Source organism: Plecotus auritus, assembly GCF_963455305.1.
Source record: "Plecotus auritus genome assembly, chromosome: 6".
NCBI classification, from domain to species: Eukaryota; Metazoa; Chordata; class Mammalia; order Chiroptera; family Vespertilionidae; genus Plecotus; species Plecotus auritus.
In genome coordinates this window covers 72,818,619-72,844,397 of record NC_137773.1, presented here as the reverse complement: position 1 = coordinate 72,844,397, position 25,779 = coordinate 72,818,619, and the positions used below count along the sequence as shown (strand labels likewise).

The 25,779-nt window shown below is 41.5% G+C and overlaps 1 protein-coding gene across 2 annotated transcripts in view; it reads left to right on the top strand.

Annotated features, from left to right (window-relative positions):
- The window catches only part of SH3RF1 (SH3 domain containing ring finger 1), a 180,789-nt gene that overhangs the window by 91,940 nt on the left and 63,070 nt on the right, over positions 1-25,779 (top strand). The gene's annotated exons all lie outside the window — the stretch shown is intronic.

The following is a 25,779-nucleotide window of genomic DNA, read 5'->3' as shown; positions in this document are numbered from 1 at the left end:
CAGAGGTGCTTGCAGCAATTACCATGGGACACTTAGACACAGGGGCCTATTAGGACAGGGCTGATGGGAAACCAATGCTGTCTGCTCCACCCTGAGACTCCACTCCATCCAAGCTGAGCACAGAGGCTTTTGCAGTTTTGCAAGTCTTGTCTCATAAGGGTGTCTCCAGCACAGAAGTTCTCCCAGCGTAGACACAGCTGATCCTCAAAAGCAATTGGCCTGGAGGTCAATTCCTCCCAGTGATACCAACAACAATCAAGGCTTAACTACAACAAGACTGTGCACACAGCCCACAAAGGGGTGCACCAAGAGTGTCCACCTCAGGTAACAGGGGAGGCTGAGCCATTGGGCCCTATAGGACACCTAGCACTCAAAGCCACTCTATCAACTCAGGGAAGCAGCCAAAATGCAGAGACAAAGAAACATATCACAAATGAAAGAAATGGAGGAAAGCAAACGACTGGATATAGAGTTCAAAACCACAGTTACAAGGTTTTTCAAGAATTTTCTAGAAAAGGCCGATAAATTTAGCGAGACCCTCGAGGAAATGAAAAAGACCAACTAGAAATTAAGCATACACTGACTGAAATAAAAAATATTATACAGAGATATAACAGCAGACTAGAGGACCGCAAGAATCAAGTCAAAGAATTAAAATACAAAGAAACAAAAAACACTCAACCGGAAAAGAAAAAGAAAAAAGAATCCGAAAATATGAAGATAGTGTAAGGAGCCTCTGGGACAACTTCAAGCGTACCAACATCAGAATTATGGGGGTGCCAGAAGAACACAGAGAGCAAGATACTGAAAACCTATTTGAAGAAATAATGACAGAAAACTTCCCCCACCTGGTGAAAGAAATAGACTTACAAGTCCAGGAAGCCCACAGAACCCCATACAAAAGGAATCCAAAGAGGACCACACCAAGACACATCATAATTAAAATGCCAAGAGCAAAAGACAAAGAGAGAATATTAAAAGCTGCAAGACAAAAACAGTTACCTACAAGGGAGCACCCATACAACTGTCAGCTGATTTCTCAACAGAAACTATGCAGGCCAGACGGGAGTGGCAAGAAATATTAAAAGTTATGAATAGCAAGAACCTACAACCAAGATTACTCTACCCAGCAAAGCTATCATTCAGAATTGAAGGGCAGATAAAGAGCTTCACAGATAAGAAAAAGCTAAAGGAGTTCATCACCACCAAACGAGTATTATATGAAATGCTGAAAGGTATTCTTTAAGAAGAGGAAGAAGAAAAAGGTAAAGGTAAAAATTATGAACAACAAATACATATCAATAAGTGAATCTAAAAATCAAGTGAATAAAAAAATCTGATGAACAGAATAAACTGGTTAATATAATAGAATCAGGGGCATAGAAAGGGAGTGGACTGACAATTCTCGGGGGGAAAGGGGTGTGGGGGGTGTGGGAAGAGACTGGACAAAAATCGTACACCTATGGATGAGGACAGTGGGGGGAGGGGGGTAAGGGCAGAGGTGGGGTGGGAACCAGGTAGAGGGGAGCTATGGGGGAAAAAAGAGGAACAATTGTAATAATCTGAACAATAAAGATTTATTAAATTAAAAATAAAATAAAAAATGTAAAAAAACAACATGGTCCCTCTTCTCATTTTAATAGGAGAGATGCAATATACAACAAAAAATAGATACCTAATAGATTATCATAGGTATGTGTATAGATTGATATGAAACAGACTATAAGTACTATAAAGAAAAATAAAACAGAGTAAGAGGCTTTAGAGATTGGGGGAACATAAACATCAAACCATTTTTGTCAGACCATACTTCTTAATATTTAGTTTAAAAAATGTAGTCGGGGAAAAAATGTCTATTGCCATTTTTGCCAATAACATTGGTGAAACTCTGAAGGGAGAGGTGAACTGCCTCTGAGACCTCTTTGCAGAAATGACCGATTGGGTGATGACCTTAGACCTTATGTTCAGTTCAGAGAGGCCCAAGGTTTGGCGCTGTTCTCCACTCTACTCTTATCTGGTACCACAATCTTAGAAGAATGAGAATAAGCGGAAAACAGTAGAAGTATAAAAAGACAGTGAGCTCTGACCAGCTTTCTCAGTGGTTAGAGCGGCGGCCTACAGGCCAAAGGGTTGCAAGTTCAATTCATGGTCAAGGTCACATACCTTGGTTGCAGGTTCCTCAGTCCTGGTACAGATGCATGCAGGAGGCAACCAGTTGATGTTTCTCACACGTCAATGTTTCTCTCTCTCTTCCCCTCCTCCCTCCCTTCTACTCTCTCTAGAAATCAATGGAGGGAATATTTTTGGGTAAGAATTAAAAAGAAAAAGAAAAGGATAGAGTGAGCGAGATAGTGGATTTTGAGGGTATGAAGTTTCAGTTATACAAGAAGAAGTTTCTAGTGATCTGTTGTACAAGATTGTGCCTGTAGTTAACAATGTTGTGTTCTACACATGAACATTTGTTGAGCATAGGTATCATGTTAAATGTTCTTATCACAATAAAATAAAATACAAATTGAATAGGAGGAGTTAAATTTATATGACGGTAATAGATGTCCAAACGATATAGAGTTTTATACACTTAAATATCATCGGGTGCTTCAGATTTCACCATTATTTCCATTTATTTGGGCCCCAAAAGTATCTTATTGATCTTCAGGAGTCTTCTATTAAAAGGTTTTTTAAAGTGAGTATAATATGTAATGTTAACAATTCAGGGAGGTAGGGGATCGGTATGTATACACACAATTTTGGATATGGGTCATAGGTAGGAAGAGATGAGGAGAAGATGAGATACCATCACAATAAGGGAGGAAAGACATGTTAACTTACACAGAAAGGCCACTATTTTCAGCACGGCTCCCAGATAGAACATGAGCCCAGCGCTGGTTCTGCCCTCAGCCTGGAGCAGCGGCAGGGGAAACTGGCCCACCATGCGTCGCTCAGCATAGCAGGGCTTTATGGTTTAAGTGTGACGGGAGAGAAAGAGATCGAAGTTCTGTTTCTTCTGTAAAACAAGAGGAGTGGAATGATTGATCTCTAAATGTCCAGATTTAATAGTGAAAGAGGGCTGTGGTCTCAAACCATTGTAAAGAAATACTTGGCATCCCAGTGGAAGGATTGAGCATTTCTGTACGATGTGCCTATGAACACTCAGAATATACCGTATGTGATTTTCCTTATTACCTGGGTTGGGCTACATCTCAGATTTAATTTACCAAGAAAAGAATACAGTGCCCTCCTTTCCCTAGGGGGGATGTGTGATTATAGAGACAGGAAGGGTCACTGATAGGTGAAACTCTTCCTCTGGCTAGTGAGGGGAAATGCTAATTTTGAAAGCAATGTTTTGTTCGTTTAGGTTAGAGTTTAAAAGTTGAGAAACAAAAGTGTCTCAGAGTGTTGGGTTTAAGTTGTTTGAAGGGGTTATGTTAAAGTTGTTGATGTTGATAAAGATGAAGAACCAAAGTGCCTGAGTTTGTTTCATACACACACTAATCTGATGTAAAGAATATATATATATTTTTACCATATCACATTGGATGTGAGGGCTTTTACTGAATCTTATTGACTTACGTAGGCAACAACCAAAGGCTGGACCAACAAACAACAACAAAAATCCAAGTTGGGGTGGGTGAGGGGAACCCCTGGAATCCAACTCCTAGATGGATGAGACTTAACGCTGGGTTAGTCTGCTTACTGAATGCTCATTCTTTCCTGTCCCCACTTTTGCTTTGAAGCTCCACACCAATGTAGCCGGGGAAGGGCAATTCACTGGAGTAGTTAACATTCCTCGGGTTGTGGCAGTGTGTTAAGCTGTAGTGTTATTATTGTAACTGGCTAATTATGTAATGTCAACAATTCAGTGAGGTGGAGGATCAGTGTTTACACAAGCGGGACTTGGAACATGAGCCTTTAGACTCTCCGGTTTGGGCACATTTTTCTCGTATGCAAGTTTTCAGTTTAACTTCTTTTTTTTTTTCCCCCTTTTCCCCTCATACTACATTATTCTTCCTGGATAATCCCTTCCCAAATTGGGACCCAGTAAATTGGAACCTAGAAAGGAAAGAATCAGTTAAGGGTTGGGTCCCATTTTGCTGCATTTGCTTCTTTTGCCTCAGCTGTTGCACAGATGGTCTGGCTTCGGTGGCTCAGCCCGAGAACCACACGTTTTCCTTGAATTCTGCTTGCCCTTCTATGCACTGTGTATGCCCCTCTATGCAGTGGGTATGACCACGGCTTATGCAGATCTCCGTTGCATTAAATTTAAGGCATTCGGTCTATTCACACCTTCCTCTAAAAAGCTTAGTGCGGGATGGAAATCCAGAGGATTTGCATTCACACTGTAATTTACCATGATTACGAAGGCTTCTGGTATGACTTAGTGGGTGGAACAGCATGTCTTAGGAAAAAAAAACACATAATTCTGACAAGATGCTTTTTGAAAAGTCCAACCAGCTGTTTCAAGTAGAACACTGTAAAATTTATTCAAAGTCAATTTTATTTCACTTGGAAGCAAATGTAGTTCAAAGAATGAGCTAAAGTAAACAGTGAAATTTAACTCACTCCAAGTTCGTGCAATGTTGTCTTTGTACAGGGCTTTCAGCAGCTTTCTTTTCCATTGTCAGGCTGTGTGCACCCTTCTCCTGAGTTATCCTTGCATAACCCGAGGGCTGTGGGAACTTCCTCGGAGAGGGATGTGATGGAAGGCTGGGTCTGTCCCTCGGGGCCTTGGCCAGTAGACTGACCAAGGGATGAGAATGTGGGATATTGATTCACATAGTGAATTAATTTTCTTTGGCCCCTGTAACCAATGACCGTGAACGTAGTGACTTAAGCAACACATATCCTATATAATAAAAGGCTAATTGCAAATAGACCAAACTGGAACAACCGAACAACTGGTCGCTATGATGTGCACTGACCACTAGGGGGCATGCGCAGAACATGGCGGGCATTGGCTGCAGCGGGATGGTGGAGCAGGTGAGCGGGAGCACCAGGACCAAGGCGGGGTACCGGTTGCTGTCATCGGGGCGAGCCTCTGGTGGTTACTAAAAATTCTTTGCTCCCGTGCGCCGTGGTCCCGCCTGGCGCTTGCACCTGCTGCTGGCACCTGGCACCGGTCCTGATCGCTTGGCACCATCAGCGGGTGTGAGTGGCAGCCGCTCTACCTCCCCCTGCTCCTGAGGAGCGATCAGGGCAGCAGCCACTGCTAACACCCACTGATGGCGCTGGCCCTGCTTGTACCCGCTGGGAGCGGCGGTGGCAGGAGCAGGGCCGCCAGCAGGCAGGGAACCGGGGGCCGTGGCAGGAGGGGCCAGGCGAGGGCACAGAGGATGGGCCGAGACCCGCCTTGTGTCCCACCGCAGCCTCACAGCCCACAGTTCCTTTCAAGGTGCATGAATTCATGCACTGGGCCCCTAGTTCATTATAATTTTGTAGGTCAGAAGCCCCACATGGGTCTCCCTGGCCTGAAATCAAGGCATAGGGACTGCTTTGCTGCTTTCTGGATGCTTTAGGAGAGAACCCGTTTTCTTGCATTTTCCACGGTCTGGACGCTGCTCATGTTCCTTGGCTGGTGGTCTTCCATCCCATAGCCAGTAACGATGCATCTCTGCACCTGTTCAGAGCCTACAGGTTCCTCCATAGACCTATCAGCCTCTGACCGAACTCGGCTGGGCCTGTTTTCTGAATCTGAGGGCACTGAGACTACATTCGGCCCACCTAGGTAATCTAGGGTAACCTGCCCATCTCAGGGTTCTTCACTTCATCCCACTTGCTGAGTCACTTTTGCCATTAGAGTAACATCTTCTCAGGTGTTAGGGTCCTGGCTTTGCCACGAACCAGCTGTGTGATTTGGGGCATTCAGCTCTCCTTTCTGTCCTGATGTGTGTGAGTTGGGCTGAAAATCCTTTGGGTCCCTTTCAGCCCCAACATCCTAGGATTATGTACCTTAAACAGGGGCAGGTTCAGAGTTACTAAGTGTTTAAAAAAAACACAAAACTCTCAAGAATGTCATCTGTGAGAACCAAGGTCTTACACCTTTATCAACTTTGTGAGTATCTGTGTATATATTCACATTATACATACACATATGCAATGTTTTCCATTCAAATATACAGGGAACTGTGACTATGAAGTACATAGTTTAACCCCTTACCTCCATAGAAACCTGTTTACGTATATCTAAGGAATTTGAAAGTTTAGAGCTATTTTAAAACATTTGAATATTTAAAAATAGCACGTCACACAGCTAATGCACAGTTAACATGTCCTTCACTGTAAAATTGTTAACATGTAAAATGGCTTCTATTAGACTAATCCCTTTAGTGTTATGGACATACACAATGGGCTATGAATGTTCTTTTTTGTTTGTTTAATGAACTTTTATTGCATTTACAAATTTATTGTGTGCTCGGTAAAATCAGTGTGGGGATCTTTCAGAGTTTAATTTCATAACTTCTCTTTGTTTCTGTTCTTGCAAGTGTTGTCCTTTGTCTAGTTGATGTCATCTTATTTAATTAGAGGATGAAAAAAATATCTCCTTTGGTACAAGTGGGTGTTTATAAAGTAAAATTCTCTAGGGTACAAGCTGAGGAAATCTTCAGGAAAAGATCTCTATTTTATAAAAAATTTTAAATTGGAGGACAAAGAGGTAAACAAAACCCTAATTGTGAGTACACTTGTGACTAACAGGCAGCTATGTGCAGGGGTTGACGTAGGATGGCATAACATCCCTGATTTCTTTTACAATTGAATTCTAATTTAAGTGCCACTCTTCAGACGGCTTGTCATCCCTTAAATGTGACTGGCTGACACTGCTTTTGAAGAGTTGTAAAAATCACCATTCAGTGTTCCTTGCTGTGGATTTGAAGTGGATGTTTAGATAAAAAAGGAAATGTGTCTTTGAAGAATAGTGATGAGAAGAGGAAGGGACCTATGAGCCCCCGCCCACACTGGCCATTTTCTGGGCAGTATACTGACAGATGGTTAGCCAGCCTGCACTGGTTTACTGCTGTTGACCAGGAGCTCATTATTGGAAAATTTCTCTCATACATTGGAAAAGAGCTTGGCGCATTGTAGCTTCCCTCTGTTGTTACCTTATCTTTTATTCAATCTGCTGTTAAGGCAGGTCTCTTGTAGTTTCCTGTACCTGTGTGAGTGGCTTTAAACAATGAAATGCACAAGTTTATGTTCATCCCAGTAAATGTTTGGTTTGTTTGTCCCATGTTGATTATCAGTGAAAATCTTTCAGAATCCTTTTTTCTGTTATCCAGCATATTGGTTAGCTTTCCCTTCTAGGATTGTGTTACTAGCAAATTAATTGTGCCCTAAATGCCTTCATTCAATTTATTAATAAAAGTGCTGGACATCCCAAAGGGTAGACAGCTACAGAGCTTTGGGACCATGGTGGTTACTTTCTGTTGACTCATTCATTTTACCAGTTCCTTAGTCAATTCGGGCTGCTATAACAATAACCAGACTGGTGGCTTACACAGCAGACATTAATTTCTTAAAATTCTGGAGGGTAGAAAGTTAAAGATCAAGGTTCTGGCAGATTTTTTTACTGGTAAGGACCTTTTTTCTGGCTTGGAGATGGCCACCTTCTTGCATGGCTTTTTCTTGGTGTACATGTGTGGGGAGAGAGGAAGAGGAAGCAAGCTCTCTGGTGTTTCCTCATATAACGATTAACCTAATTATCTCCTAAAGGCCTCCAAATACTATCACATTGGAGATTAGGGCTTCAACATAGGAATTTTGAGCAGGACATATTCTGTTCATAAAAACCAACATGCAGTGCCCACAACTTGATAGATATTTACAGGCACAGGCCTGGGATCCTACCTTGAACAAGACAAACTCACTATCTTTTATGGTCTAGTGTTTTGGGGTGGGTGGGGAGAGAGAATAAACAAGCCAACAAATGAATAACTAGTGTAACTGCAGGTGGTGATAAATGCCATGAAGGAAGTGAGCAGGGTCCCAAGTGCAAGGTGAGGAGATTATGGTGGGTTCTGGTTGTTTGAGGCTGTTTTGATACAGTTAGGGGAGGATGGTATGGGGTGACATTGGAGTAGAGAACTGAACAGGGAGCAAGGATAAGCCTGTAAAGAATATTGTGGGCTTAGGAAAAATGAGAGAAAGATCCTGAAGCAGAGAAGAGCCTAGAATGGTCATGAGCAGCAGCAGAGCCAATCGTTGTAGGCCAACAGTAGTAGGAGGTTAAGGGGTGAAAGAAATTGGAGAGAGCAAGCCAGAAAGTTAAGCAGGGGCCAGATTTTAGATAGCCTTGGGGACCATGGGAGGGAGCTTGTGTTTTATTGTAAGTGGGAGGGAAAGCCATTGGGAGGTTATCAGGCAATAGTGTGGACAACAGGTTCTAGGTGTTTAAGACGGACAGTATATAGAGAGTGTTGCCTTGGCTTAGGCTGGTAGCAGTGGAAGTTGTAATATGTGGACTGGTTTGGGATAGATTTTGAAGGTAGAGAGCCAGCAGGCTTGCTGGATGTGGGATGTGGAAAATCAGGAATGGAAGCATCATGGTAAAGCTTAGTGTTTGCACCCAAGCAGCTAGCTGAATGGTGGGGCCTTTTACCCAAATGGGAAAACCTAGTAGAGGATTGGTTTTGATGGAGGCCTTTGAAAATCAAGAGGTATATTTTAGCCTGGCCGGTGTGGCTCGTTGGTGGAGCATAGACCCATGAACCAAGAGGTCATTGGGTCAATTCTGGTCAGGGCACATGCCTGGGTTGTGGGCTCGATCCCCAGTTAGGAGGAGTGCAGGAGGCAGCCAATCGAGGATGTTTCTCTCTATCCTCCTCTGTTCCTCTCTCTAAAAATCAATGAAAACATAAAAAAAAAAAAAAGAGGTCTGTTTCAGACAAGTCAACTTGGAGACGCCTATTAAATACTCAAGAGGAGACATGGAGTAGGCACTTGGAGCGCATGGGAGAGGCAGCAGCTGAGGTCAGGCCTGGGAGACATCAGTGTGTCAGGTCTTAGCCCTTTATGTGAAAATCATTAAGGAACTTTTTAAAAATCTATACTTCTGACCCAACCCCAGAAATTTTTATTTAATTGGTTTGGGGTAAGGCTTTAAAAGAAGAAAAACGCCCTAGTTGATCCTAATTATGCAGCCAGGGTTGGTAACAGGTGGTACAAATGATTTTAAAAGGATGAGATGCCCTTGGGAGTGAATTTAAAGAGAAAAGAGGAACTTTGAGCACTGGAACAACTGGGGAAGAAGAAACAGAAGCCCTAGATCTATACCTATCTCTCTACATAAAACGACTCGGGAAATTAGAATGGAAGTATAATGCTGTATATCCTTAAAAGTCAGATCGATGGTGATGGTAGTGGGTGTGCTCTTACATTTTTAGAGGACATTGTGAGAAAGAGAGAAATGCCTTTATTTTAAGCATTTTAAAATCTATCTCTGGTTAATCAAGTGTTTGTAACTTCAGTTCTAAGAATTCATATACTGTCAACTTGCTATCTGCCCCCCTCTTTAAAAACAGCTTGTAAATGACTGAATACTGGTAGTTTGAGTCACACTTTGGTTTCTTAAGTTTGCTTAAGAAGTAGGTATTTTAGGAACTTGACGTGTCGAGAGACTTCCATGTATTTCACAAGTTCAGTAGAAAAACCCCTCTTGAATGGAGAGAAGGGATTTACGCTTTTATTTCTTCCACAGCCAACACACTTAGCTCTCCAGGCTCCATGCACAGCGTCTAAGGACCGCCATCTCCTAGACATAAATTCTCAAGGTGATTAATCAAATCACAAGGTCTTGCAGAAGTAGGCAGCGTGATTGTGGAGACAGTTTATGACCTTCCTCTCTCTCTCTCTCTTTTTTTTTTAACAACTGGACTTACCATATATATTTCTTCAGTAAGGAATTTTTTTTTTCAGTAAAAAAATTAGTGCAGCAAACTAAAAGTCTGTATTTATTATAAAGATAGAGTTTGAATGCATAGTGGAAACGAAACCTTACTCATGTTCTGTTGATATTCTAGTGCAAGCCTCAATTAGGAGTAACTTGGAGTGGGAGTAGGGGATGTGTATTTAAGTCTAACTAGTTTTTCTTTTTTTCATTTTCTTTCAAAAGCTATTAGGTGGTTGGTAAAGGAGGCTTCACTTGCATTTAAAATGCTTTATTTCTCAAGTTAGGTTGCGAGTACAGAGTTATCTTTTAAATTATTCATCTTTGTCTGAATTATTGAATAAACAAGAGACTCTATTAAAATTTATAGTGATTACATTAGAATTTTACACACTGCATTTTTTCTTATACATTTTATTTTTAAAGTTATACCTGTTCATGATAGAAAATATATAACCACACAGAAATAAAAGTGATTCTACAGTAAAAGTGTCCCTTCTCTCATACCGTAGCCCCCTTTTCCCGAGCGAAGAGATTACACTGGTCTCTTTTTTTTACTTCTCCTACCAGGTAGCTTTCCAACTGCAAATAATATATCTCTTATTTCTTGATTTTATTTTTTTAAGGCTTTGACGATGTCAATTTCAGATACCAAGTAAAAAAATGTAGGTTATTTCTGCATCCCACCTCCCCTTCCCTAACTCCTGATTTTTGTTCAGTACTGTATTATTTTTTTTAATGTTATCAGAGTTTATAACATTCTATGGGTATAATTAATTCTTCTTTGTTATATGAGGAGATTGATTCTGAAAATTGAAGCCCCATAAAAACAGCATTTGCAGGATTATGATTATATAAACACTCTACTGCAGTGTGGTTGGCTCCTTAAAGAAGGAACCATAACCCATGTCCGCAGATCCTGCCTCACTGCAGGTGGTGCCAATCCAGCCGCTAAGCCCAGTGGCTCCTCTGTAAATTTCCTTTCCATTTTCTTAGCCATCCGTGTTTCTTCTATCACATGTCACCTCTCTAGGAGTCTTCTGTAGTTTTGGGGAGGTAAGTGGAAGATACAGCCTTGGATAATTTTTTTTTCCATTTGAAATGCACAGGGGATAAATTCTCTGAGGTTTTATTCGTTAAAAAATATGGGGTTCTATTTTATTTTGTTGTCCATACACTTACTTAACAGTTTAGCTTGCTAAGTTTTCCTGAGTCATGTTGTCTTAGAAATTTAAAGGCGTTGCTCTGTTCTCTACAATCCATTATTACTACCAAGAAATCAGATTCTAGTTCTAGAATGGTAAACTCCTTTGGCCTAAATATTTCAAATTTTTTTCCTATCTTTGGAATTTTGAAATGTAATGAAATGTGTATGAATATGAATCCCTTTTTCCTCCCTTATTAATCCTGCTTGGTCCTTACTGAGACTGTTCTGAGATTTTGGGTGTCTTTAGCTGAGGACAAATTTCTTTCATTACTGTATTTCTTTCATGATGCTTCTCCCCCTTATTGTCTCTACTCCTTTTTCTTCTTTTATGAAATTCACTTTAGATGGATATTGGATCTTTTTAGAATTATCTTTCATTTCTCTTAACTTTTAAAATTTTTCATCTTTGTCTTTTTCCCCTCTATACTTCCTGAGGAAGGTCACCACCATCTCTTTTAGCCATGCCCTATATATTTTTCAACCCAGCCTTTGAAATTTTTTTGATTCCATTTGCTTTCATTCTGCTTAGATGTTCCTGAAATTTTTCTAGTATGCTAATGGATGTTTTCCCTATTTTCTAGAACTGCTGTGGTTTTATTTTTTAAAAGCATACTTTTTGTTATTTTCATTTGACCTTAGGAGGGAGTCACTCAGGCAATTAAATGCATGTGCTTAGCCCACCCCACTGCAAACTACTGCCTTGATTTAAGTCTCTTCCTTTGATTTCCTTGCCTAGGTCAGGTATAACAGAAAAAAAGTGCAAGCAGACCCCATGTCAGTGCCCTGACCTTTTGCTTGGTTGGTACATATAGGCAAATAGCCACTAAAATTTCCTAAGCAAAATTCCTTCGAGTGGGACATCCAACACAGACTGCCAACTTGAACAGAGGTACAAGCTAAAAGTGGAGAAACTTCCCCCCTCTTTCTCTGAATTGTCTAGTAGGTGGGAAGAAGAGTTGTAGTAACAACTCTTACAACAGGGGCGGGATTGACCTAATTCACTTCAGTAAATATGCTTACTATATGTAATGTATAGTACTAGACTCTGCAGGTGATTCAAGAAGGCATAAGAGACCATCCCTGTCCTCGGAGGGTTTCAATCTAGTAGGGTTATTATTTAAGTACACACATGCATATTATAAGAGGTACAATAAAGCCAATAGAGGACTATAAACAAAACCTCCTGGGGTTCAAAAGAAGACTCTACATCCATATTGGGAAATCAGGAAGGGCTTGGAAAATGTGGTATTTGAATTGTGTCTTGAAGGGTGAGTGGAATTCTGACAAGTGGACGTGAGGTGTTGGAAAGAGGGTTCTTAGGGGTAGAGTGAGTGGCAGAAAAAAGTCCCCGAAGTGGGAGAAGAGAAACCATATTACAGGAACTGGAGGGAATCTAGTTTAATTAGACTGTTGGATTCTTGTTGGAGAGGAGTGTGAAGTATTTGACAAAACAGTTTGGGGTCAGAATGTGGGCATCTTAAGTGCCAAACAAGGTTGGAACGGATTTTGGTAGAAAGGGAAGAAAAAGTGGATAAGACAGACGATCTGGTAAATATACATATTTAAGAAGGTGAATCTGGCAGATCTCTGTAGGATGGAATGAAGTAAGAGGCAGCAGAAAAGCAGTCATCTCATGAGTTGATTCTGTGCTATGGGTTGGACTCAAAAAAGAGTGAGATACAGTCTCTGTCCTCAAGTTGCTCACAGCCCAGTGACCATGAAAAACTAGTTGCTTTGCCCAAAGAAACATTTAGTTAAGTAATTTTTAAACAAACAAATGTAGTGTATTATATGAATAGACACGTTAAAAACTGTAATTTAATCTGTTGCCATGACCACTTCAGATTACCAGTTTTCTTATTATCTCAGTTTTCTATTATTATGAATATAGATAGAATGATATTCTTATGCAATACATATTAAATATTTAATAAAAGTAGTCTCAGATGTACACATGTGGAATCTTGCTTAATTTTATATTCTTTGCTATATATTTAATCACCTAGAAATGTGAAAATTAATATATCACTTTTATATAATGGTTATATTGGTTGAAAATACCTGTAGTTCGTATACTACTGTTTAATGATTTAAGTGAAAATAAAAGAGTTGCATTTGGTCTTGTCAGAATTGGCTTAGTTAGTAAAGCTTTTCCCCTTAAGTTTCTCTTATTTCTTATTTTTGGTGATTAATATATTTAAACTTGAATACTCTTTTTTTGGAGGGGAGCTTTAATAAAACTGCTTGTTTTAAAATAACTCTTGGTAAAATTATTCATTGCAAAATGGATATTTTTTTCCTTATCGTAGCATTTCTTGCACAGTCATGTAATGGAGAATTTAGAAAGGAAAGGCAATTGGTGTTTTCTAGTAACACTCATTTTAGTAGCACAGAATATTTGCAAGTCTTTTTTAAGCATCATTTTACAATAGACTTACTCAGAGGTGAAATAGCTTAGCTCAAACACCTCTAAGATTGTCTCTGCATTCAGTTAATACCTTTAATACTTTTTAAAGCCAGAATTTCAAAACATAATGCATATTTTTAATAAAAAGACTTAAGTATATTTTAAAGACCTTCTTTCTACCCTATGGGTTTCACAGGATTGGTTTTATATCATTGATCCATTTCAAAGTAAGAGGGTGTTATCCTGCAGTAGTTATTCAATCATCACTATGTAAACCTGACATTTAATTGACTAGCAGAACACTCCTTAGAAGGGTAGTAACAGAAAAACACACATTATGTATTACTTTTTCAACGTAAGCAAAGGTAGTGAGATGAAAGCCAGCTTGGTGTGCTTGACCACAGCTGAGCTTGCCTCTTTTTTTCCTAACAAGATTGTAATAGGTTGTGATAGACTTTGGAGTATTGAAGCTGGCTTCATTTGATTTGATTTCTGCAGGCTAATTCATATTCTCATCTCCCCCCCCCCCAAAAAAAAAAAATGTCCCCTCCCTGCTCACTCGCCCATACCTCATTACTACCTTTATTCTTGAGATTCCACTCCTAAAAAAGAAAGGACAAAATTATCAAGGCTAAAATTATTCTTTCAAATGGTCTGATTGCCAAAGAAATCATAGCGTTATTAGAGATTGTAAATTATAATCTGTTCCTTTGCTTGTGGGCAGAACCAAACGTGTGAAGCTGTCCTGTTTTTAAGAGTTTCCAGTGAAAGATCATAATCCATTGTAATATCCCTTCCCCATCAGGAAATTCCTTTATCCAGTTTAAATAATGCACACATCGGTTTAAGCCGGTATTTTTTTTCTTCAGTGAACATGAAGCTGACTTACTTACCCTGTGTAAGACCTTTTTACTGTATTTGAAGACTTACTTTAATACTACCCACTAATATATCGCAGTTTCTGCACCTTGTCTGTCATAATATTTTCCAGACACTTTTATCATTTATATCTCTCCCCACTGAATACTGCAGTTCCTTTTGTTTATGGGACTCAGAATCTATCCTGGACATCTAGTGAGAGATTGGCTCGTAAATGCAGGGTCAGATTATAGCAGAAACCCTACATTACGGATACCTATCTCTGTACCTCAGGGATGGATTCCTTTTGGGAAAGGGGCCATCTTCCTAAGCTCTATACTTCAGATTTCTGTTTTTTCCAGTTTGCCACTCTCTTGATGGCCAGTGTAGCTTGTTATTTCTGTGGTACTTTTAATATCTTTTCCTCCATGCAGATCTGCTGTAAGTGGTCATTTCTAATTTTTGTTTTTTACAAGTGCTGCTACTGTTTTTTTAAAACATTTTAATATTGAGGTAAAATTTACATATGTGAATTGCAGTTCTTAAACATGGAATGTATTAAGTTTTGAGGAATATTTTTTAAAAAAATATATTTTTATTGATTTCAGAGAGGAAGGGAGAGGGAGAGAGAGATAGAAACACAGTGATGAGAGAGAATCATCAATTGGCTGCCTCCTGCATGCCCCACACTGGGAATCGAGTCCATAACCTGGACATGTGCCCTGACTGGGAATTGAACCATGACCTTCTGGCTCACAGGTCAACGCTCAATCACTGAACCACGTCGGCTGGGCTGAGGGATTTCTATGCTTGGATAACCAACATCCCAGTCAAGATGTAAATTACAGTAGTCTCCCTTTATCCACAGGGGATATGTTCCAAGACCCCCAGGGGATGCCTCTGAAACCTTGGATAGTACAAAACCCTAAATATACTATATTTTGTCCTATACATACATACCTGTAGTAAACTTTAATTTCTAAATTAGGCACAGGAAGAGATTAATAATAATACCTAATAATACAGTAGAACTATTGTAACAATACTAGAGGCCCGGTGCACGAAATTTGTGCACACGTAGGGTCCCTAGGCCTGGCTGGAGATCAGAGCCCATTGGGGCCTTCTGGCTGCCAGCCAGGGCTTTCCTTCTGGCTGCCGGCTGCCAGGCCGTGGCCTTTCTTTCCCCAGTAGCCAGCTGCCGGCTGGGGCCTTCCTTTGTTCCACGCCGCCCCTGGTAGTCAGCACACGTCATAGCGAGCGGTCGAACTCCCAAGGGGACAATTTGCATATTAGGCTTTTATTATATAGGATACTATAGTAAATGTTATATGAATGTAATCTTTCAAAATTGTACTGTACTTGCTTTTCTTCTTGTGGTGATGTGAGACGATACAGTACCTAAGCGATGAGATGACGTGAGGTGAATGCCGTAGGCACTGTGCCTACTATAAGGGTGACTTGAACACAAGGACTCACAGCACTGTGATACCCACAGTCAGTCAGATAGCTGAGATAGCTATGACGTGATGGACGGGTGGGGAACATATGCAGTGTGGAAGGTCTGGCCAAAGGGATGAATCACGTCCTGGGTAGGACGGAGCGGATGGTGTGAGATTTCACCAAACTACTCAGAATGATGCTCCATTTAAAATTTATGAATTATTTTTGAAATTTTCCATTTAATATTTTTGAACCACAGTTCACCACTAGTAATTAAAACCATGGAAATCAAAACCACAGATAAGGGCAGGGGGACTACTAGATAATAACAGAAATTCTTCTCATGTTCCCTTTCATTCATTCTTCACCCCCTACAGGCAACTACTCTTCTGATTTCTATTACAGTAGGTTGGTTTTAACTATTCTTAAATGCATGTAAATGTAACCATATAATTTTTTAAATGTTTTTATTGAACAGAGAGAAGAAGGGAGAGGGAGAGAGAGAGAGAAACATCAATGATGAGAGAGAATCATGGATCAGCTGCCTCATGTACGCTCCCCCACAGGGGATGGAGCCTGCAACCCGGGCATGTGCCCCCAACCAGAATTGAACACGGGACCCTTCGGGTCCGCAGGCCGACGCTCTAGCCACTGAGCCAAACTGGCTAGGGCCATACAATTTTTATTCTGATTTTTTTCACTTGTATGTATCAGTAATTCATTTTTTTTTTTTCTAAATAAGGATTCCAGTGTTTATCTAGTCTCCTGTCCTGATGGACATTTTGGGTCTTCAGTTTTTGGTATTATGAATAGTGCTGCAGCAGGCATTTCTGTACAAGTCTTTGTGTGGACATATATTTTTATCTCCTAGGTTAATACCTAGGATTGGAGTTGTTGCATCATAGAGTAAGTGTATGTGTAACTTTATAAGAAACTGCCAAACAGTTTTCCAAAGTGCTTGTACTATTTTAGACTCGCACTAGCAATGTATGAGTTCTGTTTGCTCTGTATCTTTGACAACATTGTCAGTCTTTTTCCTAAATATATTTTTATTGATTTCAGAGAGGAAGAGAAAGGGAGAGAGAGAGAGATAGAAACATCTATGATGATGAGAGAGAATCATCGATCAGCCACTTCCTGCACACTCCCTAGTAGGATTGAGCCAGAAACCAGGCATGTGCCCCGACTGGGAACTGAACCATGACCTCCTGTAGACAGTCTTTTAAAAAATTTTAACCATTCCAATGGGTGTGATATAATATCTCATTGTGGTGTTATTTTGCATTTCCCCGATTACTAATGATCTTGACTACCTATTCATGACTATGTATGTATCTTTATGAAGTGTGTTCAAATGTTTTGTCTTTTTTAAAATTGGGCTGTTTGTTGTTGATTTGTAGGAGTTCTTTATGTTTCTGGATTCATGTCCTTGGTCATATATATGTATTGCAAGTATTTTTCCTATGTGTGCCTTGAATTTCTTATTTCCCTAGTTGTGTGTTTTTTAAAATATATTTTTATTGATTTCAAAGAGGAAGGGAGAGGAAGAGAGAGATAGGAACATCAGTGATGAGAGAGAATCATTGATTGGCCGCCTCCTGCATGACCCCCACTGGGGATCGAGCCCGCAACCTGGGCATATGCCCTGACTGGGAATCGAACTGGGGACCTCTTGGTTCCTGGGTCGATGCTCAACCGCTGAGCTACACCTGGCTAGGCCCTAATTGTGTTTTTTGATGAACAGAATTTTTTAGTTTTGATGAAGTCCTATTTATAAATTTTTATGATTAGTTAAGCTTCTTTTTTGGCATACCTCATCCCTTAGATATTGTCCCTTGCTTTCTGCTAGAAAACTTATAGTTTTGGCTTTTACATGTGATTCTGGGATTTATCTCTGATTAATTTTTGTATATGATGTGTGAGGTAGGAGTAAGACTCATTCCGCCCCTCCCCCGCAGAGCTTCTAATTATTCTAGAACCAGCTGTTGAAAAGGCTTTATTTTCCCCAGTTGAGTTGCCTTAGCACTTTTATTTAATTGTCCATATAGGTTTGAGTGTATTCTAATGTTGTTTTAATTCTGAAATTGTGAGTCATCTTTCCCCAGTTAATGTCATGTTTAAATTACATGAGTAAACTCTCTCCAGGATATTCATGAAAGCACTGGGGAAAAAAAAACAATCTAAAACCAGGCAATTGAATTAGATCAAGGCCTTTCCTGCCCTTTTTATTTAATTGTGAAACCTCCTCCCACACACCCCTCTCCCTCTGTGTTCCTGACTCTCCCTACCTTCCTGGGTTTCTGTATGGAGTGGACAAGGCCACGCAGATGGTTATTCCTTCCTATCTAGTCCCACATTGGCGAGGGCAGGTGGGAGGCTTTTGGAGGGCAAAGGGAAGGGCAGGAATCAAGCTGTTTTTCAAAGAGATAGAAACTTGACCTTTTACCAGGACTTATCCCTCATCCTGCCTTACGTTCTCAAGATAGTAGATCCTGTTACTACAGGGAATTTTCTCAATAAATGTTCTTGCTCTTTGCAAAATACTATTGTAATTATTAAGCATGTGATGAAACAGAAACCTAACATCCAGGGCAACGAGTGGTATGAATTTCCTGCATTTTAGTTCAGTGACTGCATCTCAATGGCTATGTTCCCTTAGAGAAATGAATAAGATTTGTTTTCTTTAATGATTTGTCTGTCTGTTGAATACTCCCTTTTTAAGGCCATCCAAGATAAAAGCCGTAAATCATTTTCATGACTATTTCCTCATAACTCCCGAGTGAGTCTGTAAGGAAAATATTTGTTTGCTGTGGTTGGCTGCATAATTCATTTCACATTTTTCAAACGCCGACAATTTGCTCAGTACAAAGCACTCAACTGCCCGTTTCCAGAATGTATGGTGTTTCCAGAGCTTATTGAAGTGGACACCAGTCAGCAGTACCAGCTCTTGTTTCCCCCGGGGTTTTCTGTACCACCTTAGTGTGCCCAGGTGCCCCGGCAACCTTGGGGAATAGGAATGACGTCCCTCCTTCCGTGTTCCTGCTCCTCTCATGTCTCCGTGTCGCATGTCCCCCAAGTGCTGTGTGGGAGGCACTGAGGACAGTTTCAAAAGCAGAGGCTAACGGTCTGCCGTTCATGTGGAGTACCAGGAACACATAAATATTCAAACCTGCTGAGCCTGACTCTCTCTAGAATTGTTTTTCAAGTTGCTTTTTCTTTTCTTTTTTTAAAAATTTATTTCAGAGAGCAAGGGAGAAGGAGAGAGAGAGAAACATAAATGATGAGAGAGAATCATTTATTGGCTGCCTCCTGCACATCCCTACTGGGGATCAAACCCGAAACCTGTGTATGTGCCCGGCTGGGAATCAAACCACAACCTCCTGGTTCATAGGTTGACACTCAGTCACTGAGCCACAGCGCCGGGCTTTGAGGTTGCTTTTTCTTTGGATATGGTATTTTTCCACTTAGGGGTCCACGTTTTAACACTCAGCCCCGTAGAGATAACGTTAACAAAAAAAGTTTGGTTTGCTTTTTATTGCTATTTAGAGAGAGAGGAAGGAAGAGGGAGGGAAAGAAACGTCGATGTATGAGAGAAACATTGGTCTGCTGCCTCCCACTCCTCCTGCCAGGATGGAGCTGGCCACCCGGGCATGTGCCCTGACTGGCAACCTTTCGGAGGATGACGCTCAACCAACCGCTCAACCAACCGAGCCACACCCATGACATTTTTCTCTTTATTTGTATAGCAAGAATTTACTTACCGACACCGAGGTAGAAGCTTATAACATAAAGATGGATGACACATGGTCCCAGATTTCACGGAGGTTACCATCTTTACAATCTAGTAGGGGGAAGCAGGTTGTGAACTGAGTGAGAGCAGGGCCGTAACAGCAGCATGCAGGAGACATTCTGCGGGTGCGCAGAGCCACACCTTCTGCAGCCCTGGAGTCGGTGGGGAGGATCTTCCCCAAGGAGGCAATGCTGCACTGCGACCTAGAGCACAGGCTGCCATTTTATGTGAGAACGAGTCTGTTTTGTGGCCTTACACCAGAATCATCTTATTTACATCTGATTCTAGACAACAGAAGCAGCCCTCCTAGAAAGACATAGAGATGTAAATGAAAGAAATGCAGCATCATTATCAACTGCAACTGTATAATCACCCATAAACAAGTGCTGGGGGCTCCCGAGGTAGGAAGGTGGAGGGAGAGTGGGCTGTTCTTGATGAATGTTGGTGCAGGAGTGGGCTGTGCCACAGTAAAGTACCACAGACTCTGCGTGGTGCTCAGTAAACAACAGAAATCACTTGTCACAGTTCTGGATGCTGGGAAGTCCAGGATCAAGGCACCTGCATGGTTGAGTTCTGGGGAATGCCCTTTTCCTGGTTATCGCTGGCAGCTTCTCACTGTGTCCTCACAGGCGAAAGGAGTTAGAGAGCGCTGTGGGGCCTCCTTGATAAGAGCGCTAATCCCATTCATGAGGGCTCCAGCCTCATGACCTAATCACCTCCCAGAGGCCCCACCTCTTAACACCATCACCTTTGGAGGTCAGGATAGCAACACATGAATTTGTAGGGGAACACAACATCCGGGCAATAGCGAGGAGGAATGGCATGTTTGAGGTCGGAGGCGATGACAGCAGCCTCGCTTGCCTGCTGAGTGTGGAAAATGTGATGTGGAACGGTCAGTCCAAATGGAGGGCCATAAAACGCACTGTTTGGAACGTTGATGGTATAATTGGGAATCGTTTCGAGGTTGTAAAGACATGGGTGATGTGGATAAGGCATTGTTTTCGATACAGTGGTTGTTTTCTGCTGGTCCTCTTCCTGACCTCTAGTTCTTGGTGTTTTCAGCCCCTAAATATGGGTATTTCTTAAACAGTGCCCCTTAGTCCACTTCTCTCCCTACAGCATTGCCCTCCAAACTGCGTTCCTGGGTATGCCCTCGGGATCTCCTGGACAAGTAGGAGAGAGGAACCCAGGGGATGGATGTGCCTGACTCCATCCCACACAGACTCATTTACCTGCTCTCTCTATTGTGGTTCATAGGAAAGAATTTAACAAAGAGTCTAAGATCTTTTTTTTTCTTGTTAGAAAACTCTGCTATTTTATCTCTGATGTTTGAACATAATCGTTTTACTTCAACTAACTTCATTTATATTTGGTTCAGTATTTGACTCTTGTGGGAGGATGGGATTCTCAGTCCCTTCTGATATTGCTTTTGCAAAATAACTTGTAATGTTCATCTTAGATGTTTGTTATAGTGAAGTGGAAATATTTCAGGTGATGGTTCAAAGATATTTGAGTGATGATCCAACCTAGACATCTTGAGAATAATATTTAAGACTTATGAACGATGAAAGAATCAGTATTTTAGGAAATACTGTTATTATATCCTGGTAGATATTTCACTTTTTAGAGAAAAGCCGACATGTATTTTGTTGGACAAAGGACGTTTTTAAAAAATCCTTTCCTCAACCCATTTTGCTACTTATTTGTTTGTGTGCATTACCTCCTATTACTGTGATTTCCTTGTGCCTCAATCCTTTCTTGGTAGTTTTTGAAATTCAAGTTGGAATAAGCCTGAGTTTGTGCCAGTTTAGTTATAACTAAATTACTAAATTATACACAGTTTATTGCTGTTCCCATGACCAGAGTATCTTCTAGATATTCTTTTTTAGAAGGTCATTGAATCTTTTTTACTTTATGGAGCAGTAAGAAATGCATGAAGGAATTTGAATTTCAGGAGGCTGTCTTGCATTTATATCTGAGCATTGGCATTTAGAGTCTATAAAATAAATTGTCAGTGAATGTTTTATTTACCTGTTAGACTCTCAGCTAGATCATCAAGTAGTACTTTGCCAGATATATTGGGATGCACTTGATGGTACAGAAATGGAGGGTAAAGCATTTCATCAAAAATATTTGTGTGCTGATCTCATGAGGATTTTAATATCAGATAAAATACCTGTACATATAACATAGAAGCAAAAATTATCTGAGAAGTAAAACTGGCTCACTGTCATAGGTATTTTTTTTTTCTATGAGCAAGAGAGTCATCATTTATTGAAATGTATTTTAGATTTAGAATTGTTATACTGCCTCCCCTGTCTAAATTGCCAAGTTTTTTGATAAAGCTGGCAGCGTGAGTGACAGCTGCAAACCCCAGGTTAGACTGCGGAGTTGGTTTCTCTCTGGCTTTCTCTCCTTTTAAGCCTCCCTTTCATGTGGAGCCAAGTGAAATGTAAGCTCTGCAGCTCCTCGGGGGCCGTGGCCTGACGAGAGGACGCAGAAGAAAGGCGGCCATTCGGAAAGCGTGCCGAAGGCACTGAGGGCAAAGGGCCTGGGTGCTGACATGACTCCCCGACCTTTCCAAGGAGATGAATGAGAAGGCAGTGCCTCCGTGAGCTCTGGGTTGTATTTCACCCACAAGAGTAGTCCTAGGCTATCCAACCCAGTGTTTTGACTTTATCCTTCAGATGTTGCAGAAGAAAAATACATTCTTTTATTGTTCTTCCAAGTCGTTAACCGTTTAGCCTTAATCATCTGCAGTCTGTGTGGGAATAGGTCTTTTAAAGATCACTGAACTTGGCTTGATTTGAAATCAGAGTAGAATTCATTTCATTTCATGTGGGAAACCTTCTTTTGAGAAATTTGACACAAACTGGCTTCTTAGCCTCTTTGAATTGAAAAAGAACACCATAGAGAAACACAGCCAGATGCACAAATGTCTGCTTCTGGGTTAGATTGCCATAAGCTTTATGACTCTTTCTCTGCGGTTATTGATCATTGAAATAACCTTAGCAAGTCAGTGTGAATGAGTGCATTTCAGGTTGCAGTCACAGAGATGTAACTAGGCTAACCATAATGGGTGCCCCTGTGATAGGTTTTATCCTTGCCGCTCATTGTGATAAGCATGACGGATGATTTTAGGTGGAAACGTTAGTAAGTCTGCGAGGCCGCTGGTGTGTGGAAGTGATCTGTGAAGGAATAAATTCCTTCAGTTCCCACATCAGCGTATCACCAAAGAACCACACTGTGGGCAGTTTGGAATGTTACAGATCTCCTCCAGGAGCAGTTCAGAATGGTTTCTAAGAGTGCTAGCTCAGTATCTCGGTGCATGGATTGGGCTGGCATGGATTTGGGCAGAGTAGGCCAAAAAGAGCTAATTGAGGCGGGGGGGAAATCGAGAGAACAGGCCGTAATGGTGAATAGAGTTATTTGTCACCAAGTTTGTAATAGGATTTTCAATTAATTCATGCAGGCATCCAGTGCCTTACATTAGCCCTGTCAAGATGAACTACAGCCACATCTAAAACGCCATCCCCTATTAAACGGTGCATGTCCGTGAATTTGTAATTTCTTCTGTTCAACCAGAAGATGAATGGATTCCACTCAGAAAACAAATGTGGGCTTCAGAAGTGCACGTTTCGAAAGCCCGAACACTTCCTAGGAGGAGCATTCTTTGCATTGTTCTACAGTGAATATGTGTTAAAATGTAATTGCTATGTGAATCCGTCCAAAAAGAAAGGCGTCCAGCTGCATGGAGACAAATGCGTTTTCAGGTGCTGTGTTTCCCTGGCGAACAGGCTTTTCATTCTGGGTGATGACGATGATGATGATAGTTCACGCTCGTAGCACTTGCTGCCTGCTGGGCCATTTGTAGTGGTTTTCATACATTCATTCACTGAATCCTCACAACGACCCAGAGGAAGAGAATGAGGCACAGAAAGGTCAAGCTGCTCAAGATCACACAGCCTGTAAGTGGCTGAGCTGGGATGCAAACCCAGGCATTTGGCTCTGGAGTTTGGGCTCCCAAAAGGTGCCCTTTGCTGTCCGATCATGGTGTGTTCCAAGAATTCGTTTACTGCAGTCGTTGTCAGTGCTCTGTCTCTGGCTTGATCACTCTTGCTCTCTCCCTCATAGTAATATTTTTTTAAATATATGTTTATTGATTTCGGAGAGGAAGGGAAAGGGAGAGAGAGAGAGAGAGAAACATCAGTGATGAGAGAGAATCATTGATAGGCTGCCTCCTGCACGCTCCCCACTAGGAATCGAGCCCGCAATCCGGGCATGTGCCCTGACCGGGAATCGAACCAGGACCTCCTGGTTCACAAGCCGACGCTCAATCACTGAGCCATGCTGGCTGGGCTCTCACAGTAATATTTATTGCTGTGTTTATTTACTGTTATTTCCTCAAACCTGACTTGGGAAATATTGTTAAATTGTGGTAACCATACTTCAAGAAAGACATAGTAAAGAAGAGAATGTAGGGAGGTCTCTCCATGAGAGTAGACAGAGATTAGAATCCTTCCCTAAGGTTGGACCTTGAATGGAATATGACCCAAATTCACAGGATTGTGAAGCACCCGAGTTCCTGATGGGCATTTCCCTTCTGGGGAAGCCAAAGGGTGCAGCAGGGTTGTTTACAAGATTAGGTCAAGGATGGGCAGCAGGAGTCAGGCCATTTGAGGCAGGATCTTAAGGCAGGGCCCCGAAGTCAGAGGGTAAATGAGGGTCCCAGGATTCTGGAAGGCTCAACCCCTGTCTTCCGGGAGTATTGGCCTCCAGAGCAGCTCTCATGAACCAAACACAACATCCTACAGGCCAAGCCAAGACAAGACGCCTGCCAATAGCATGCTGAGATCCGAGAATTGGCTGGTCCCCTTCAGCCAAACAAAATTAACAAAAAAAGTTTGGCTTTTATAAGTAGGTCGGACTCTAAATCTCTGACTAGAAACCAAACTGTTTTTTTTAACTATATTATGAAGTTTTGTTGCCATCCAGGGTGTAACACTTTCATCTGCTCTTTTTTTGGGGGCGGGGGCTAGGGAGAGGGTAGTAACATGAGTAATGCTCCCTCTTGCTCGACTTCATTAGAAAGAGGAGACTTAAAAACGATTTCAACTAGTTGAGGCCTGTGCTTTGCACAGAGCTGTCTGCCTGCCAGCCCACTTCCTGTCCGCTTTCCATCCTGCTGCCAGACTCATCTGCCTGGCACACGGCTCCTCTCATGGCTGGCTGTGCTTCCAGCCTGGGAGTGGCTTGTCCCTGCCTGAGGGACGCGGCAGTTGAAGCTCTTTCACATGTCATTCAAGACTCTCCACAATCAAGCCTCTGCTCACCTCTCCTAACTTGATATTCCACAGTCCCTCTCCGGGAACACCACGTTCTGTAAATCCCCGTGTTCTGTATAAAACCCACTCCCGCTGCACAGCACGCTCCATGTCTTTGCTGGGGCTGTGTTCTCTGCCTGCAGTGGCCCCGCTCCTCTCATTCTTCCACTCCAGCTTTGCCTGGCGGACTCCTGTGTCCTTTAATTGGCTCAGGTGTCACTTCCTCGAGGAAGTGTTTCACTTTTCACCCACCACAGACCTGTGCTTTCTAAAGCACCTCTGTCATATCTCTGTTGTTGAATTCCGTATCCTAGCATAACTCTATCATTGCACTCACTACCCTGTATTATAATTACATCTAATACCTTGTCCTTTAAGGATAAGAACTGAGCCCTATTCCTCTTTCAGTTCTCAGCACTACTAGCATGTTGCCTGCGATACATGTTTTCTGGGTGAATGAATAATAACTATGTGAAAAGCAGGAGCCCGGTAATCTTATCCGGTGAATTACGATATACATGTTTGATCTGCCATTTAGTCTTCCAATCAGTGATAGGCAGCAGTGTCCCAGCTAGGCCAGAGCTCTTCTTAAAGTGACAGCTGATGCTCAAGAAGGGGCACCTCCAGTGCCATTGGGAAATACCATATTTAACCCATTTGATGACTAGGTTGCCTTGGGGCACGCACACACAATTTTTAAACCTGTCATTTAAAATCAGAATGCAATTAGTAACATTCAGAACCTCAACTATTAGCATATCAACCCAGTGGTGCTCTGTAACCAGGAAAGCGCAAAGTTGAAGGGTCTTACACAGATTGTGAACGACCGTATGTCTCTATGATCACAGATGATACACTCTGAGAGGACAGCAG